The 20,531-nt window shown below is 40.4% G+C and overlaps 1 protein-coding gene and 1 long non-coding RNA gene across 12 annotated transcripts in view; one reads left to right on the forward strand and one right to left on the reverse strand.

Moving 5' to 3' along the window:
* IMMP2L (inner mitochondrial membrane peptidase subunit 2) overlaps positions 1-20,531 on the forward strand; it is a 917,103-nt gene that overhangs the window by 632,456 nt on the left and 264,116 nt on the right. The window lies entirely within an intron of this gene.
* LOC145524600 (uncharacterized) lies at positions 2,270-14,698 on the reverse strand. The gene is made up of 3 exons (XR_014067702.1): positions 14,507-14,698; positions 12,132-14,356; positions 2,270-4,091 (listed from the first exon to the last, which is right to left on the reverse strand). It is a non-coding gene; the product is annotated as an uncharacterized LOC145524600 (long non-coding RNA).

Genomic DNA, 20,531 nt, shown 5'->3' on the forward strand with positions numbered 1-20,531 from the left:
CAGCTTAGTCCAATTAGCATCAATCCCAACCCCTTATCTTTAAAAATGCAAGCTCTCTAAATTGCTGAACATTAGTTTTTCATGTTGCTGAAGGTTAAGGAAAGCGAGTGGTGAGGAACATGAATCCCAGCCATCTGTTTTCCTTTACTCTCTCTAGCAGCATCAGTGCCGCAGGGGCCTGTCCCTGCCTAGCAAAGGGTATGAGGATGTACCTGTTCATTACTGAAAAGGCTGACACAGTCCCTGTGTCAGTCATCTTATGCTGACTGACTCAGTGATAACAAAACTACCTCCAAATCTCAACGGTTTATTTAAATAGAAGTTTGTTTTCTTACTCGGTTTGCCATTGGCTGTGTGAAGCTCTGTTCCATATTTCCTTCCCCTAGGGACACAGGCTGACAGGGTATTTAGAGTCACAGGAGAGATGGAAAAGAAAGCATGATGCAACCATAGGATGGACCTGAAGGTTTCTGTTAGGAAGAGGCACATGTCATTTCCACCCACGAGTCATTAGCCAAAATGAGTCACAGGACCACACCTGTTCTTAGCAGGGCTGTGTATACAGCCATTCCTTGGGAGTGGGCAGCAAATATTCTTCACCATAACAGACTCTACTAAAGTCTCCTTTAGAGTCCTCTAGTAAGTGAATTTTCTTTGCTCTGATCAGTGTGCCTATTCGACGCACATTAATTGAATACGCATCACAAACAGAGCATGATAGCCGGCTCTACATTTAAGTCAGGTGGCTCAGATGGTAAGGAATCTGCCTGCCAGTGCAGGAGAAGCAGATTTGATCCCTGGATCAGGAAAATCCCTTGGAGGAGGCAACCCACCCCAGTATTTTTGCCTAGGAAATCCCGTGGACAGAGGAGCCTGGTGGGCTACAGTCCACGGGGTCGCAAAGAGTCAGACACAACTGAGCGACTGAACACGGGGTTAAGTTAGACTCTTTTTAAGGGTCTTTTAGAAGGGCCTGAAAATACTTGTGATGCTTCCCTAGACTGTAGTCAGGTCCATATATTGGTAAGAGCACTTGAAGGAAAGAAAGCTAATAGTGTGAAATTGTAGGCATTTGCTACTGATAGCTGAACAGATTTTTGTATAATTATTATTTTTTAATCTCACGTGTTAAGGTGTTCTGCTCAAAGGTTCATCGTGTCTATTTGTCCTTTAATTCTGCTCATTTCAGAAATGCATGTTATACACACACCTACATAATTATTTCATAAACACTTGCATGCGTGGTGATAAAGTGATAACAGTTCAAAATAGCTGGTGTCACCTTATTAGTCAGACTCCTTGGGTGTTGGATGTGTTGCTGCTGCTAAGTCGCTTCAGTCGCGTCTGACTCTGTGCGACCCCATAGACAGCAGCCCATCAGGCTCCGCCGTCCCTGGGATTCTCCAGGAAAGAATACTGGAGTGGGTTGCCATTTCCTTCTCCAATGTACGAAAGTGAAAAGTGAAAGTGAAGTCGCTCAGTCGTGTCCGACTCTTTGCGACCCCATGGACTATAGCCTACCAGGCTCCTCCGTCCATGGGATTTTCCAGGCAAGAGTACTGGAGTGGGGTACCAGTTGGATGTGTAGAGTCATACAATACACATTGCAGAAATTTTGCAAAACCCATTAAATATTCTATTTTATAGTATTTTTTTATCTTCTGTTTATTTATTTAATTTTCTCTTCTTTGTTGTTTTGTGTAGCTCTCATTTCATTTTTAAAGAAAGAGATCTGCTGTAGGCCTTGCATTTTCTGGCTTGGGAATTACTCTCTTGTCTACTGACTGAATACATGGTGCTTATACCCTAGGCTGTCAGTGTTTTTCTCTTGGTAGATGATTCTACATCCATTGCTTTTTAAGTATATATTCAAGAGGGTTATATTTTAGGAAAGGATTAAGTATTTCAAAGAAGAAAAATCATTATTCTGTTTCCAAAGCGTACACAGCTGTTAAATTTTAATTAAACATGTTTGTAGGAGAGGGGACTGGAGACCAAGTTCATAAAACCAGACAGATATGCCTTGTAAATGAAGAAGAAAACTAATTAAGCCAAGCATAGCAGCTTAATATTAATTTTTAGAACACCACCAATGTATTTGTTGTAAATCTCGACACTGCTATTTCATATTTCCTAATGAGTTATTCTACAATTTCAGTGCAGCATTTGGATGTCAAGGCTTCCCAGTCAGTTGGAAAATTATAAGCTCTTCCCACATTATGTTAGTATTTATTGCAAGAAACCTAACTCTTGAATGAAATGTAATTCATCAATGAAAATAAACGGTGGATTTATACTTCAGAAATAGAATTTGTCATGTGAGCCACAAAAATAATGCAGAGCAACCCATAGGTTTTTTTTTTTTTTTTAAATATTTGATCACCAACAGATTCTGTGCCCCCAAGCAAGACTAATACAACAGACTTAATATCCAGTAGTGGTGTTTTTGAACTTATTCTTAAGTCTTTTTACCAAGACGTGATTTTTTTTTTAAATACTAAAGAGTAGCTATACCATTTTTACAGAAGATTTGAACTTAACAGTTCACTCAGAAATCTGTGGAGGAGGAGGAACAACAGCAACAAAATACCCTAATGAATTAGAATTTGTTGACAACGCTGTTGTATGCTAAGAAACCTGCAGATGCATTCAGTTGTTGAATTGAGTTTATGATTTTCCTTTGTGTTCTGTTATGCATAGACTCTATGAAGGAATACTTTAAGATATAGATTTTACCTTCTCAATGAAAAAGGCATACAGGAGAAACTTTAAAAACATAGAGGTGGTTAAATTAAGCCCACTGGGAAGGAATGCAGTAAGTAAAATCAAATTGGGATTTATTTCAATTATTCACAAGTTGAAACCTGTTGTTTCTCATTGAACACTAAGTGTCCTATTTTATTCTCTAAATAGAATTATGACCAATAAATTAAGTTTTGACTGTATACTTAAATGCATTAATGTACTCATAAGAATTTCGCACCATTACTTAATCATAACCGAAAAGATTTCTTTTGTTCGTGTTAAGCAAAAGGATTAGAGGCACTGTTCATTCAGAAAACCACCAAAGAATAAGAAGATATTTGAGACCATCTGTAGTTTTTCCAGAGAGTCACAATAGCTGCAAATAAATGAAGATTTAAAAACAAACTATGCTGAGCAGCACACATTGTGTGGTATGTCGTCCTGTGGTGCTTCAGTTTGATATAGTGTGTAGCCACAATACTGTCATCAATAGAATCTCTGAAGATGCGATGTTTCTCCCAGTAGGTTTCTTGATAAAACAAAATATTTAACTTGTGCTGAAGATGCGACATGCGCAAACCATCTTCTGAGAGATGCAGTTAACCTAAAAGGATGCTGTTACTCTAGGTTCTGATTTCCATTTTAAAGACAGTATTATCACTGATTGTGCTGAATGAAGCTCTCCTTAACAGCGGTTTCCTCTGTCATGCCAGATGAATGGAAACAGTGATGATTGGTCCCCTAAGTATTTTTTTCATATCTGCTTCCTTCATGAAGCACACTGTCAGCATATTATGTGGTCATGATTAAAACCCCACTTATAAGCATGTTAGTCAGAAAGACTTAAGTTCTTCTGTCTTTTCCCTGAGTCATCTAATAGTCTAAATTCTATCTTGTGGTTTTTCTTTCTCTTTCAGGACACCAGAAACATTTCCTGATAGTTGGGGAGTTCCTCCAGGATGTCAGGTTTCTGTAGGCCACCTGCTGAGTGGGTCAATGCATCTAAAGATGGTGTCATCTTTGTGCGTGTACATGTATGCTCAGTCATGTCTGACTCTTTTTCTACCCTGTGGCCTTTAGCCTGCCAGACTAAAGTCTTCCCATGAAATTTTCCAGGCAAGAATACTGGAGTGGGTGTATTTTCTTCTCCACGGGATCTTTCTGGCCCTGGAATTGAACCTGCATCTCTTGTGTCTCCTGCATTGGCAGGCAGATTGTCATTTTTGCTTAATAAATTACTAAAATAGAGTGATACACATTTACATAACTGAACCCAAGAATTTCTGAGATCAAGTTCAGTTCACTCATGTCATAGATGAGGAAATGGAGACCTGAAAAATTTGTGACTTTCCCATGTTTTTTTTTTTTTTTTTTTTTTTATAAATTTATTTATTTTAGTTGGGGGCTAATTACTTTACAATATTGTATTGTAATAGTTTTTGCCATACATTGACAAGAATCAGCCATGGGTTTACATGTGTTCCCCTTCCCGAACCCCCCACCCACCTCCCTCCCCCTCTCATCCTTCTGGATCATCGCATTGCCCCGGCCCTGAGCCCTTGTCACATGCATCGAACATGGAATGGTGCTCTGTTTCACATATGACAATACACATGTCTCAATGCCATTCTCCCAGAACGTCCCACCCTCACCTTCTCCCTCAGAGTCCATAAAATTGTTCCATGCATCTGTGTCTCTTATTCTGTCTCGCATATAGGGTTATCGTTACCATCTTTCAGATTCCATATATATGCATTAGTATACTGTATTGTTGTTTTTCTTTCTGGCTTACTTCACTCTGTATAATGGGCTCCAGTTTCATCCATCTCAGTAGAACTGGTTCAAATGTATTTTTTTTAATGGCTGAGTAATATTCCATTGTGTATATGTACCACAGCTTCCTTATCCATTCATCTGCTGATGGACATCTAGGTTGCTTCCATGTCCTGGCTATTGTAAACAGTGCTGCGATGAACATTGGGGTACACGCGTCTCTTTCAATTCTGGTTTCCTCGGTGTATATGCCCAGCAGTGGGATTGCTGGGTCATATGGCAGTTCTAGTCCCAGTTTTTTAAGGAATCTCCACACTCTTCTCCATAGTGGCTGTACTAGTTTGCATTCCCACCAACAGTGTAAGAGGGTTCCCTTTTCTCCACACCCTCTCCAGCATTTATTGCTTGTAGACTTTTGGATAGCAGCCATTCTGACTGGTGTGAAATGATACCTCATTGTGGTTTTGATTTGCATTTCTCTAATAATGAGTGATGTTGAGCATCTTTTCATGTGTTTGTTAGCCATCTGTATGTCTTCTTTGGAGAAATGTCTGTTTAGTTCTTTGGCCCATTTTTTGATTGGGTCGTTTATTTTTCGGGAATTCAGCTGCAGAAGTTGCTTGTATATTTTTGATATTAATTGTTTGTCTGTTGCTTCATTTGCTATTATTTTCTCCCATTCTGAAGGCTGTCTTTTCACCTTGTTTATAGTTTCCTTTGTTGTGCAAAAGCTTTTAATTTTAATTAGGTCCCATTTGTTTATTTTTGCTTTTATTTCCAATATTCTGGGAGGTGGGTCATGGAGGATCCTGCTGTGATTTATGTCGGAGAGTGTTTTGCCTATGTTTTCCTCTAGGAGTTTTATTGTTTCTGGTCTTACGTTTAGATCTTTAATCCATTTTGAGTTTATTTTTGTGTACGGTGTTAGGAAGTGTTCTGGTTTCATTCTTTTACAAGTGGTTGACCAGTTTTCCCAGCACCACTTGTTAAAGAGATTGTCTTTTCTCCATTGTATATTCTTGCCTCCTTTGTCGAAGATAAGGTGTCCATATGTGCGTGGGTTTATCTCTGGGCTTTCTATTTTGTTCCATTGATCTATATTTCTATCTTTGTGCCAGTACCATACTGTCTTGATGACTGTGGCTTTGTAGTAGAGCCTGAAGTCAGGCAGGTTGATTCCTCCAGTTCCATTCTTCTTCCTCAAGATTGCTTTGGCTATTCGAGGTTTCTTATATTTCCATACAAATTGTGAGATGATTTGTTCTAGTTCTGTGAAAAATACCATTGGTAGCTTGATAGGGATTGCATTGAATCTGTAGATTGCTTTGGGTAGAATACTCATTTTCACTATATTAATTCTTCCAATCCATGAACACGGTATATTTCTCCATCTGTTTGTGTCCTCTTTGATTTCTTTCATCAGTGTTTTATAGTTTTCTATATATAAGTCTTTTGTTTCTTTAGGTAGATATATTCCTAAGTATTTTATTCTTTTTGATGCAATGGTGAATGGTATTGTTTCCTTAATTTCTCTTTCTGTTTTCTCATTATTGGAGTATAGGAATGCAAGGGATTTCTGTGTGTTAATTTTATATCCTGCAACTTTACTATATTCATTGATCAACTCTAGTAATTTTCTAGTAGAGTCTTTAGGGTTTTCTATGTAGAGGATCATATCATCTGCAAACAGTGAGAGTTTTACTTCTTCTTTTCCTATCTGTATTCCTTTTATTTCTTTTTCAGCTCTGATTGCTGTGGCCAAAACTTCCAAAACTATGTTGAATAGTAGTGGTGAAAGTGGGCATCCTTGCCTTGTTCCTGACTTTAGGGGAAATGCTTTCAATTTTTCACCATTGAGGATAATGTTTGCTGTGGGTTTGTCATATATAGCTTTTATTATGTTGAGATATGTTCCTTCTATTCCTGCTTTCTGGAGGGTTTTAATCATAAATGGATGCTGAATTTTGTCAAAGGCTTTTTCTGCATCTATTGAGATAACCATATGGTTTTTTTCTTTCAATTTGTTAATGTGGTGTATTACATTGATTGATTTGCGGATGTTAAAAAAACCTTGCATTCCTGGGATAAAGCCCACTTGGTCATGATGTATGATCTTTTTAATATGATGTTGGATTCTGTTTGCTAGAATTTTATTAAGGATTTTTGCATCTATGTTCATCAGTGATATTGGCCTGTAGTTTTCCTTTTTTGTGACATCTTTGTCTAGTTTTGGAATTAGGGTGATGGTGGCCTCATAGAATGAGTTTGGAAGTTTACCATCTTCTGCAATTTTCTGGAAGAGTTTGAGTAGGATAGGTGTTAGCTCTTCTCTAAATTTTTGGTAGAATTCCGCTGTGAAGCCGTCTGGTCCTGGGCTTTTGTTTGCTGGAAGATTTCTGATTACAGTTTCGATTTCCGTGCTTGTGATGGGTCTGTTAAGATCTTCTATTTCTTCCTGGTTCAGTTTTGGAAAGTTATACTTTTCTAAGAATTTGTCCATTTCTTCCAAGTTGTCCATTTTATTGGCATATAGCTGTTGGTAGTAGTCTCTTATGATCCTTTGTATTTCTGTGGAATCTGTTGTGATCTCTCCATTTTCATTTCTAATTTTGTTGATCTGATTCTTCTCCCTTTGTTTCTTGATGAGTCTGGCTAATGGCTTATCAATTTTGTTTATCTTCTCGAAAAACCAGCTTTTAGTTTTGTTGATTTTTGCTATGGTCTCTTTTGTTTCTTTTGCATTTATTTCTGCCCTAATTTTTAAGATTTCTTTCCTTCTACTGACCCTGGGGTTTTTCATTTCTTCCTTCTCTAGTTGCTTTAGGTGTAGAGTTAGTTGATTTATTTGATTTTTTTCTTGTTTCTTGAGGTACGCCTGTATTGCTATGAACCTTCCCCTTAGTATTGCTTTTACAGTGTCCCATAGGTTTTGGGTTGTTGTGTTTTCATTTTCATTCGTTTCTATGCATAATTTTATTTCTTTTTTGATTTCTTCTGTGATTTGTTGGTTATTCAGAAGCGTGTTGTTTAGCCTCCATATGTTGGAACTTTTAATAGTTTTTTTCCTGTAATTGAGGTCTAATCTTACTGCATTGTGGTCAGAGAAGATGGCTGGGATGATTTCAATTTTTTTGAATTTACCAAGGCTAGATTTATGGCCCAGGATGTGATCTATCCTGGAGAAAGTTCCATGTGCACTTGAGAAAAAGGTAAAATTGATTGTTTTGGGGTGGAAACTCCTGTAAATATCAATTAAATCTAACTTGTCTATTGTATCATTTAAAGTTTGTGTTTCCTTGTTAATTTTCTGTTTAGTTGATCTATCCATATGCGTGAGTGGAGTATTAAAGTCTCCCACTATTATTGTGTTATTGTTAATTTCCCCTTTCATACTTGTTAGTATTTGCCTTATATATTGTGGTGCTCCTATGTTGGGTGCATATATATTTATGATTGTTACGTCTTCTTCTTGAATTGATCCTTTGATCTTTATGTAGTGTCCTTCTTTGTCCCTTTTCACATCCTTTATTTTAAAGTCTATTTTATCTGAAATGAGTATTGCGACTCCTGCTTTCTTTTGGTCTCCGTTTGCATGGAATATGTTTTTCCATCCTTTCACTTTCAGCCTGTGTGTGTCCCTAGTTTTGAGGTGGGTCTCTTGTAGACAGCATATATAGGGGTCTTGTTTTTGTATCCATTCAGCAACCCTTTGCCTTTTGGTTGGGGCATTCAACCCATTTACATTTAAGGTAATTATTGATAAGTATGATCCCGTTGCCATTTACTTTGTTGTTTTGAGTTCGTGTTGAAACATCCTTTCTGTGTTTCCTGTTTAGAGAAGATCCTTTAGCATTTGCTGGAGAGCTGGTTTGGTGGTGCTGAATTCCCTCAGCTCTTGCTTGTCTGTAAAGCTTTTGAATTCTCCTTCATATCTGAATGAGATCCTTGCTGGGTACAGTAATCTGGGTTGTAGATTATTCTCTTTCATTACTTTAAGTATGTCCTGCCATTCCCTTCTAGCCTGAAGGGTTTCTATTGAAAGATCAGCTGTTATCCTTATGGGGATCCCCTTGTGTGTTATTTGTTGTTTTTCCCTTGCTGCTTTTAATATTTGTTCTTTGTGTTTGATCTTTGTTAATTTGATTAATATGTGTCTTGGGGTGTTTCGCCTTGGGTTTATCCTGTTTGGAACTCTCTGGGTTTCTTGGACTTCTGTGACTATTTCTTTCCTCAATTTAGGGAAATTCTCAACTATTATCTCCTCGAGTATTTTTTCATGGCCTTTCCTTTTATCTTCTTCTTCTGGGACTCCTATGATTCGAATGTTGGGGCGTTTCATATTGTCCCAGAGGTCCCGGAGGTTTTCCTCATTTCTTTTGATTCTTTTTTCTTTTTTCCTCTCTGCTTCGTTTATTTCCATCATTCTATCTTCTACCTCACTTATCCTATCTTCTGCCTCCGTTATTCTACTGTTGGTTCCCTCCAGAGTGTCTTTTATCTCCTTTATTTCATTATTCATTCTATATTGATTCCTTTTTATTTCTTCTAAGTCCTTGATAAACATTTCTTGCATCTTCTCAATCTTTGTCTCCAGGCTATTTATCTGTAACTCCATTTTGCTTTCAAGATTTTGGATCATTTTTATTATCCTTATTCTAAATTCTTTTTCGGATAGATTCCCTATCTCCTCCTCTTTTGTTTGGCTTTGTGGGCATTTCTCATTTTCCTTTACTTGCTGAGTATTTCTCTGCCTTTTCATCTTGTTTAGATTGCTGTGTTAGGCGTGGCCCTTCTGTATTCTGGTAGTATGAAGTTCCTCTTTGTTGTGGAGGTTCCTCACTGCGGTTGGGGTTGGACAGGTGGCTTGTCAAGGTTTCCTGGTTGGAGGAGCTTGTGTCGGTGTTCTGGTGGGTGGAGCTGGATTTCTGCTCTCTTGAGTGTAATGGAGTGACCAGTATTAATTTTTGAGATGTCTATGGATTTGGTGTGCCTCTGGGCAGCCTGTATATTGATGCTCAGGTCTATGTTCCTGCGTTGCTGGAGAATTTGCGTGGTATGTCTTGCTCTGGAACTTATTATCTCTTGGGTGGAGCTTGGTTTCAGTGAATTTATGGAGGCTATTGGATGGTCTCTTATTAATTAATGTTTCCCCTGGCTTTCAGTCTTATTCTTGCAGTAGCCTCAAGACTTCTCCTTCCATACAGCCTCAATAATAAAACTTTTAGGTTAATGGTGAAAAGATTCTCCACAGTGAGGGATACCCAGAAAGGTTCACTGAGTTACATGGAGAGATGAGGTGGGGGGGGTGGGTTGAGGTGAGCAGGAGGGGAAGAGGGGAATTCAAATGTGGAGAGAGCAATCTAGCCAGTAAGCACTTCCCTCTGTGCTTTCCACAGTTTGGAACCCTCAGAGTGATTCACAGAGATACATAGAGAGGGGGGAGGAAGGTAACAGAGGTGAGCATGAGTAGAAAGGGAGGAATTAAGAGGGGAGAGAGAGATCTGGGCAGTATCCTGTTCCTGAAGTGTTCTCCGGTACCCAGAACACCCTCAGAGATTCACAGAATTGGGTTGAGAAGAGAAGGAGGAGGGTGGGAGATAGAGGTTCCCTGGGGGAGAAGAAAGAGCATCAATAGGGGGAGAGAGTGATCAGGCCAGTGATCACACTCCTGAGTAAAAATGGGTCCTAAAGATTGGGTTCTTAAATGTACAAAGTTGATATCAAATATGTAAAACACAGATTAAAAATCTAGAGTAGAGGTTAGACTCTTATAAAACTTACAATCTAAAAAAAAAAAAAAAAAGAAAAAAAGGAACAGTGTAAAAAGAAAAAAAAACAGTAAAACAGTAAAAAAAAAAAAAACAGTAAAAAAATGTAGAACAGGAAAAAAACATTAAAAAAAAAAAGAAAACACAAAAGGTATAAGATATATGTATGTAGTTTGCTTCAAAAATAGGGGTTTTTTTTTTTTTTGCAAGTTAATAGTGGGTTATGAAAATGAAAGTTAAAGGTGTAATAGAGGACTTGAAGAAAAAGGAAAGAAGAGAAAAAAAAATTTTTTTAATTAAAAAAAAAAAAATTAAAAAAAATTAAAAAAAAAAAAATAATAATAATAGTAAAAAATATATATATCCCGGACTTTCTCTGGAGCTGTTGTGAGCAGTGTGGGATCTGCTCAGTTTTAGATAGATCCTTATTCCTGCTTATACTTTTCAAGATCTGTAGGTCCTTTTTAATGCAGTCGGTATTAACTACAGGGATCTTAATCTGTTGGCCTGTCCCTTCCAAAGCACTTCCCTCTGTTTATTTGGCTTCTGTTTGGAGATCTCTTCAGTATCTAATTTCCGCCCTGCAACAAAGCGGTGGAGGTGATCTCTTTAGGTTCGCTTGTTCAATCGTGCTGTGGGGAGGAAGGAACACTGCAATTCTGGCGTGTGTGTGGTAAGCTCGCAGTGTCTCGGCCGCACTGGGTTCGCCCCCGCTCACGGCGTGTGTGCTTTCCCCGTCTACCCTGCTCAGGCTTCAGGTTACTCGGCCGGGGAGCGGGCCCTGAGCTGCGTGCACTTCCCAGGTCTAAGCCGCTCAGGTTCAGGCTCCCGGTTACTCCACAAAGGCGCAGACTCGGTTTCGCCCGCGGCTTGTGCCGTTCCCGGTCGGAGCTGCCCAGGCGGCCAGGAGTTTGGCGAGGGCGCTGTCCCCTGTTGGGGCGGTGCGGCTTATCACCTCCCTGGTCCCCGCCTCGGTTTACGGGCGCGCCCGGCTCCGGTGTGCTTTGTGTCGGTTCTGGGGAGCTGGTCTCTGGCTGCGACCCTCCCGGCTGCTGTCGACCCTCCGGGATCTCAGGCAGTCTTTGCTTAAAAACTGGGAGCCTGTTTGCAGTTTGGTAGGGGGTGCCCTCTCTGGAGCCGAGTTTGCCCCTTTCCGGCTCTGGCGGGCCCCGCCTGCCCGCTGTGTCCGGCGGGGGATGGCGCGGTCCGCAGCCGGCTAGCTCTCCTCTGGTATCGCTCAGTCCTTTGTTCTGTGAGCGGGCCGGCAGTGCCTTAGAGTTGGGCTTTTCGCGGGATAGTTCTCTCTCTCTCGCTGTCCCACAGTTTAGGTTACTCTCTCACGTTAGCTCCCTCAGATTGTCCTCGGGGCACTCGGGCCCGGTCCTTACCCTAGGCAATGCCGCCCGCTCCTCTCCGTTCAGCCCCCACTTGCTGGTGGCGGATGATGCGAGCGTCTGGGGTTCTTTGCTGGGAGTTGCTTTAGGCACGTAATCTGTGGATTTTATTTATTTTTTCCTCCCAGTTACGTTGCCCTCCGAGATAAAAAATCCTCCCCCACACCCGCCGGTGAGAGGGTTTCCTGGTGCTTGGAAATTCCTCCTCTTTTACGACTCCCTCCCCGGGACGGGTCTCCGTCCCTAACTCTTTTGTCTCTTTTTCTCTTTTATAATTTCTCCTACCTCTTTTGAAGATAATGCGCAGTTTTTGTGAAAGCCTGAAGTCCTCAGCCAGCCTTCAGAAGTAGTTTTGTGAAGTTTGGTCAGCGTTCAGATGTTCTTTCGATAAATTTGTGGAGGAGAGAGTGGTCTCCCCGTCCTATTCCTCCGCCATCTTCTGCTCTTCCACTTTCCCATGTTTATGTAGCTATTAGTTAATGAATTAATGTAGTTAGGTCATTCAACACCCTAACCCTTAGTCTAGCTGGGTCGGATAATACTCATTGAAAATCTTAAACTTCACCATAGTTGTCATTTGATCTTTTGGGTTGATGAGTAGTTGAATCTCTGAAGACCCTTGTATTTCTGTTATACTGTAGTTTTGTGAATTTTTTCTTTGGCTGGGCTCTGCCAGATCTCAGTTACAGCACGTGGGATCTAGTTCCCTGACCGGGGATCGAAACTGGACCCCATGCATTGGGAGTGCAGATCCTTAGCTACTGGACCACCAGGGAAGTCTCTGTTATTTCTAATGAATAAACACAAAGTATGCATGTGTAAAATCTTATTTTTCTCTTTGCCTATATTATTACACAATATTTATGTATTTATAACATTTTTGATGGTTACCCCACTGTGATATTTATGAAGTTAGATCGCGTTTACTTCCAAGTAAGACTATGGGCCAATGGTGTGCTTATGTTGTAGTTTTACTATTTTGTCCTATTGAGTTTATAATGTTAAGTTCTGTTTCACCTTTCAACAGAATTCATCAGAGGATTCCCCTCTGTCTGGTGTCACTGACAAAACTCTCAATGTAAAATCTCTTTTGTTGCACTTAGCTTTTGAGATGACAGCTTTCCTGACAGCCCACTATATCGTTCTCAGTTGATACAATGAGTACAGTGAGATGCCCACACTTTATTTAAAGTCAATCACTGAAATATACTTTAATGACTGTTTATATGGCTATTTACTGTGGGCATGCTTTTCAAGGGGGAGACAGACTTGTCTTCCCTTATGTGGGAATGGAGAAGTCTACCTTTTTAGAGCTGAGGGTTCAAGAAGGGGAGGTTTACTCACACTTCATAGTGTTATGAACATTACTTTCTGGGTAACCCAGAAAACCAGGAAATCATGAGGCCTTCAGGGACCCTAGGCCAACCTTTGTCCCACAGCAGAAGGATCCTCAGTACATTATACACCCCTGTGTATTGGTACTAGCTTTATGATTTTGGAACCAACTAACTCCAGTTTCTGCAGTTTTGCATTAGATCAGTGGTTTTTAAAACCTGTCCAAGCACAAAAGCTCTCAGGACACTTTTAAGAACCAAGATTCCTAGAAGTCATTTCAAATCAACTGAATTGGAAACACTCAGGAATAGAGTCCAGGAATCTGTAATTCTTAAGAACTTACTTACCTGGGACACTTGAAAAAAAAAAAAAAAATGCTGGATTCTATGTCAAAGTGCCAGAGTCCCGCTCCAGCTGGTCCAGGGGTCCCCAAGGGATGAACGGCGTCGGCGAAAGGAAAAGAAAGGAGACAGAGAGTTTTTGATGGCCCAAAGACCGTTGGTCCAAGGACCATTGGCCCAAGGACCATAATCTTTATTGCTTTAGTCTCTATTTATATAGCACTTGTTCTTCTATGTAATGATTCTTACAATATTTTTCCATTCAGATCAACATCCCCTGATTCTAAGATGTGTTAACAGTTTTTTCCTAGTCTATTGTCACATTTTGGTTACATGTTTACCCCGAAACCTATTTTTATTCTACTAAAACATAGTCTATGAATCATATTATTCCATCTACTTATTCTGTACAGCCTGCTACTACAGTGAGTACAGTGTCTTGCTTCAGTGAATAAGTATTATAGAAGTGTCTAAGGGCAAAAGTTTCTCATAGTACAGCCATTGTCAGTGGTGGTTTGTTTACCATCTACCCACATAACACAAGGCTATTTCTGGCAGGGACAAGTCTTTTGCAGTTTACCTAGAAAATATTTACAATACAGTTCGTATATTTCTTTTCTGTTTATGCTTAGATTCTGAGGGGAAAAGGCAATTGGCTTAGTTTCTGTAATTTTCCCTGATACATGACCCAAGTTTTCTAGTCATCAATAACAATCTCTTCATGAGGCCAGGTCACAATAGGCTTAGGGCTTGTTTTCCAAATGATCATGGCCTTATTCCCTGGCTGAGTGTTAGGGACCCACCAGCCAGGGGCCTCAATAGGTTTAATCATTTTCAAAGTGTTTCTCTGGAGCAAGGGATCATTTTTCTTTTTCCTGGACTCTCATGACCTCATCATGGAAGCCCCTACAACTCCAGCCATCAAAGAATGAAACAGAGTTAGCCACAACAAAAGCATAGAAACAGGAAGGAGGGAAGGTTCGATCCTGGAGAGAAACCACTTTGCAGTTTCTTCTTGAGTGGTGCCATGACTTTGTCATCTGGCAGTAGATCCAGAACAGCTCCCAACAGAAAGAAAGAAACACAGCTAGCCACAACAGAAGCATAGAAACAGGAAGGAGTGAAGGTTCCAATCCTGGAGAGAAACCACTTTGCAGTTTCTTCTTGATTGGTGCCGTGACTTTGTCATCTGGCAGTAGTTCCAGAATGGCTCCCAACACCAAAGCATTTAGATTCAAATTGATAGAGGTGATGCCCCAGGATCCAGCATTTTAAAAACTCCCCAGGGGATTTGCACATGTACCCAGGGTGGGGGAAAGGAAAAAAAAAAAAAAACAAAAACTCTAAGCTTTCTTCCTTCTCTAAGCATTTCTTTTGCTTAGAGGATCTAGCAGTATAAGCTTTGCTCTTCAGGAGCAAATAAAAGAATCCCTGTCATTTGTATGTTCCTGAGTGAAGTGGTTTGGTAACCTCCGTGCCAGTTGCAGGATCTGTGTCATCGGAAGCTTAAATTTAGTGGTATATTTAGACTTCCTGATAGATTTAAGGAAAGTGATTTATATATAAAATCATCTAAAATTTAGGTCTCCATTGTGCTGTGTCACTCTCTGCTACCTCATCTTCTAGATGGAACTGAGTATTGCATTTTAAAGATATTTTTTGTCTTAGGTGTCCATTAGAAAAAAAAATTTTTTTCAACCAAAATGCTATCAGCATTTACTTTATTCAAATGTATAAGCCATAATTAGCATATATATATATATATATATATATATATATATAACATATATATGAATTCATTTTAGAGGGACTATTTGGATTTCCTGTTGTTTCATTTAAAGTAAGGAGTTTATTCTATGCATCTTTTCAGTAAAATACATATTTCCTGTCTTATTTTTTTTCTCAATCAGTCTGGCTCAAAAAAGTATTATCACAGAGCACTTATTCTCTGTCCCTTCCAAGTTGCTTTTTTGATGAAATGTCTGCCTATCCAACCAGACTGAATTTCTCAGCCATGAGGCATTTTGGATACATTGCTTAATGTGGTCCCCCACCTGCTAGCACCTAGCATAGTGCTGACCACAGACTAGTAGATGAATAGTCTATAAAGGTGTGCTGAACCATGTGTTGATAACCCAAACTGCATTTTGAGAGAGTAGATCCTGTTGCATTGTTTTGCCATTTTCCTAATAGATGAAAACATGGACATTGGGAGATGAGAAGCCAGGGCAAGTTGAACTGATACCATTCAAGGAGATAGGTGTGAAGCAGGCTTGCAAGGGAGACCACAGGAGCAGGAAAAGGAACAGGAAATGGTGGGGGGTGGGGAATGGTGAGATAAAGAAGACCATTCAGATGGCAGGAGGCTACTCCCTAAGGTTCCCAGGTTTTTCAATAGTTTTTTTAAAATTCAGATGCTTGGTGTTTGTGGATTTCTTGTAGAAACCAGCCAGGGCTTTGTATGCATCCTTGTTGGTACAACTGACACTTAGACAACAGTCACTGAAGGAGGATCCAGAGGCCCAGTTATTCTGAGAGCATCAGAGTTCCTTCCTGTCGAGACATGGGGCAAAGTATAAGATGGCTTTGTCCTGGGCTTCCCTGGTGACTCAGTGGTAAAGAATCTTCCTGCCAACCCAGGAAACATGAGTTTGATCTCTGGTCCAGGAAGATCCCACATGCCTCAGAGTAACTAAGCCCATGTGCCACAACTATTGCGTCTGTGCTCTAGGGCTGGGGAGCTGCAACTGCTGAGCCCAAATGCTGGAACTACTGCAGCCTGAATGCCTAGAGCCCGTGCTCCACAACAACAGAAGCCACCACAATGAGAAGCCCACACACTGCAACTAGAGAGTAGCCCACCCCTCAGCAACTAGAGAAAGCCCACATTGCAACGAAAGCCCAGCAGAGCCAAAAATAAAATAATAAATAAATATGGATTTGTATGTCCACAAATGAGAGACTGGTGATAGAAGCAAAACTGAACCGACTTTGCAAAGTGTAAGGAGTCTGAAAGTGAACATTTTCTTCCCACTGCCATTCTTGCCTTCAGTTGTATATGGCTGAACCAAATGATACTGCCATTTTGTAAGTAAGATGGTCCAGTATGAGCAGTTGTCTGAAATCAGGGTTAGCATGAATAGCATCATTCAACAGAGACTCTTGCCATTGAATCTCAGAGCTATAAGTCACTCCTGGAATTTAGGGTACTCTGAACCTGTCCTCAGATATGTAAACTCAGCTGGACTCCTCTGTTGTGTGAGTCTCTTCACCCCATCCTGCAGACTGGGTACACGTGAGCACAGTGACCCACTCTGTTCAATACTGCCATTCACACTGGAGAGGAGACCTTTGTCAATATGCCACTACTTTCCGTCTTTTCCTTTTCTATTTGTTTTCATCATTAATTAGGAACAGAAATCTGAGGAGGGAGAATCTGTAGTTTATCCTTATTGAAAAGGAGCCGCTGGAGCTGAGGCCAACCTGACATCTAGTCAAAGCCCAAGGGCCTACCCCATAGAGAAAGATTTGAGAAAAGACTGAAAATATCTCCTGAACCAATAATCATAGAGCCTGGAATTTTAGCATCAAAGATGAAAAGCATAGAGCAAGACTGAAAGCTTTTTAAAAATCTTCAAGATCCTGTGTTAAAAGAGCACATTCTTTTTTACAAAAGCATCATATAATTTCTCCCTTCTGATGTGACAAGAAGGCTTAATTCAGTGAATTCTTCCCTTTGTGTCTACCGCTGTCAAAGAAAAGTGCCTGGGAGTAGAGAGAGAAATAGGTGGGGTGAGGGGTGGCTTTAAATGAGGTGGAAATTATGCAAAGACAAGCCTCGTGGACGTAACTATACCTTCCCTTGGGTCATCTGCCTGGGACGCGTCTAGCTATTTCATCTCTGCTCCCCATGGTGTGGGCCAGAGAACCCAGTGTTTGATCAGTGCCTCGTTACCCACCTCCAGTCTGTGGGTATCTGGCTGTGCTGTTCAAGTTCACTGCAGCTCTGTCTCCTCCACCAGCCCCTTGCTCCAAGTCTGTTTCTTTAGGGAGCACACCATGAAAACGAGGGAGCAGTACTTTCAAGTGTGTTGAATACTTAACTGTACATGATAAAGTTAATAGAGCTGTCGTTTCAACACACTTCTTATTTGTGATTATGTTTCAAGTAAGCACAGTAACAGCAATCTTAAAAACCCTGTGGCAAAAGTGGAGAGTTAGAGCTCTTCCCTAATGCAATATTCTGAAATAACATTTTTGCAGGTTCCCCTTATTATCGAGGGCATGTGTCATAATACATCATTTTAGAAAATTCTGTTACATTCTCCAGAAAGGCAACATGAAATTTTTTACACTATTTCAATTATCTCTTTCATCCTCACATTATAATTCTGAGGTTAAGTTCCCATAGGGAGGACCACAGTACTCAAAAATGTGTATAAGAAAAATGTAGGTGACATATCCTCCCTTTTTTGCTACAGCAAACATACCAAATATTTTCTCTACTATCATCAGAGAGTGTAAAAAAGTATTTAGCACACTCAAAAAGTAAATTCTTAAGCAGCAGTTTCAGAGAGGGCTTAAACATGGAAGACTTTTCCTGTGTGTGCGTGTGTGTGTTTTATTATTCTGGAAATAGTTATTGAGTCTTGCTATGTAACTGGTGTTATAAGCAATGTGGATAAATTAGTAAGTGTCTCTACTCTCATGAGTCTGTATGAACTGTGGTGTAAGCGTTAACAAACCAATCTTGGGTCCACTCACCCAGGTGCAGCAAAGCCAATCTACTGTTGTTCATCACATTTGTTCTTCTCCTTCTGATGATATCATAACAATCCTTTGATGACATGAGTCTTGTCAACAAGGCGTTTTCAGGTACTGGCCACCTGAGGATGGGCCAATTCTTGGAGCTGGGGGAAAAAGATAATAGCAAAAAGTTTGTTCTCTTCCAAGGGCGGGTCACAGTGGAAGGATAATGACCTTGGTAGAAGAAGGGAGGGCTGCCCTGGTGGCTCAGGTGGTAGAATCTGTCTGTGATGCAGGAGACCTGGATTCGATCCCTGGGTCAGGAAGATCCCCTGAAGAAGGAAATGGCAACCCACTCCAGTATTTTTGCCTGGGAAATCCCATGGATAGAGGAGCCTGGGAGGCTACAGTCCGTGAGCTCGCAAAGAGTTGGACACGACTGAGCGACTAACACTTTCACTTTCAGAAGAAGGTAAAAGAAGCAGGACACAGAGAAGGAATCTTGTTGGTACAGGAGTTGGTCACCATCTTTCCAAGTAATTGTACCACAGAGGAAAAGGAGGTAAAGGTTTTAGCATGATAATGAAGTTTTATTGTTCTGCAATGTTGAAACACCTATTTACTATGTATTGACTTAATGGGGTTTCTGATTTACACTGCTCAGTCCTAAATAGAATGAAATGATAAAATGCAGTATACTCATTAGCTACAGATCTGATGACTTCTCCTGAGCTAAGACTGAATCTACCACCAAGATTCTGATAAATGTGTCTCTTGACAAACTAGTATTTAATAGCCGTTATCTTCCCCCATCTACCACCTTCGTTTTGTGGTCATATTCTTATTATTGAGAACGAGAAGACACCCACAGCTCAGTCATTCTATGACATTTATCTTTGTGCATGGCACCTTCTCTGTTGCTTCTTGACCAGTGAACAATCAGATAGTCAGTGACTAATCCCTGATTTGTTAATACAAAACCTTTTTCATTGAATCGTTTTAAGACAGTCATAGGTAGCTATTTAGCTCTGCAGATTCTTGCAAGTCATGAGCCTGCTTAGGCACAAGATGTTGAGGAACTTGTTGAATTATGCAAAGTTAGATTCAAAAAGTCAATCTTGATTTACAGCTGTTGCATGAACAATTCAATGCAGGCTCAGTGAAGCACATCGTCTACACATAATACTCTGTACTTGTATAGAAACAGCCTGAACAGGAAGAGACTTCATTCTATATGATTAATGTACAGGTGCTTTGTAAACTGGGAAGCACTCTACTGATACAAAATATAATTTATAGGCAGCATTTCTGTGACCATTGGTGAACCTATCTCAAGGAAAATGAGGAGTTCCTGTCGATATCCAAGATTAAAGGGGGGACTTACCTTTTCAAAGGCTTCCCTGGTGGTTCAGATGGTAAAGCATCTGCCTGCTATGGGGGAGACCTGGGTTCGATCCCTGTGTCAGGAAGATCCCCTGAAGAAGCAAATGGCAACCCACTCCAGTACTCTTTCCTGGAAAATTCCATGGACGGAGGGGCCTGGTAGGCTACAGTCCATGGGGTTGCAAAAGAGTTGGACACGACTGAACGACTTCACTACCTTCTCAAATGGACCTTACTCTCTCTCCTCCAGGGGAAGTCTGTGGCTCAGTCATCTTAATACAGTGGCTTTGTCTTTTGCATATGTTTTGGAGCAGGACTCCAGCCAGTAGCATTAAATAGATAGGCAAGACAGAGGTACACATTTAAAAGGTTGTCCAGACCACATGTTACTTTCTTAAATGGAGGTAAACGTCTTAGTGTTACTTAATCCTATACACTGTTTCACTGGTTTCCATGTTTTGTTGATTTTGGTAATAAGAGCAATTTCAGTTGCCATTTAATCCTGTGGGCATTCAATACCAACCATGACAGAGGTTAAGGAAGTCAAAGGTACAATCCTTAGGAATTTCCAAGATGTTTTTCTTTTTTCACATTGATTCTCAGTAGGCAAATAGTTTTGCTCAATCAGGGGACTCTGCAGAGATGGGACCATAAATACTCGTCAGCAGTGTTTTTTGTGTCTTTTTTTTCCTGGCTTTTAGTTGACAAGCAGCATAACCACATCTGCCTCTGTGTGAGGAGAATCTTCTGCCATTTCTTTTTTGGGCAAAACTGTAGAGATCTCAAGAAGGTGTCCAAAATTATAAATTATAATATTAAAAGGAGTAGAGAATGGCCTCCAGGGGGAGTTTATGACTAGGTCATCTCATGCAGTGGCTTTGCCTTTTGCATATGTTTTGGAGCAGGACTCCAGCGAGTAGCATTAAGTAGATAGAAGAGACAGAGGTACACATTTAAAAGGCTGTCCAGACCACATGTGCAGGTAAGGGTAAGGGCAGGTAAGGAAAACTGAGGGAGGCAGAAGCCTAGTGACAAGAATGTGATCT

Source organism: Giraffa tippelskirchi, chromosome 10 (assembly GCF_054371585.1).
Source record: "Giraffa tippelskirchi isolate mGirTip1 chromosome 10, T2T-mGirTip1v1.2.pri, whole genome shotgun sequence".
Lineage (NCBI taxonomy): Eukaryota > Metazoa > Chordata > Mammalia > Artiodactyla > Giraffidae > Giraffa > Giraffa tippelskirchi.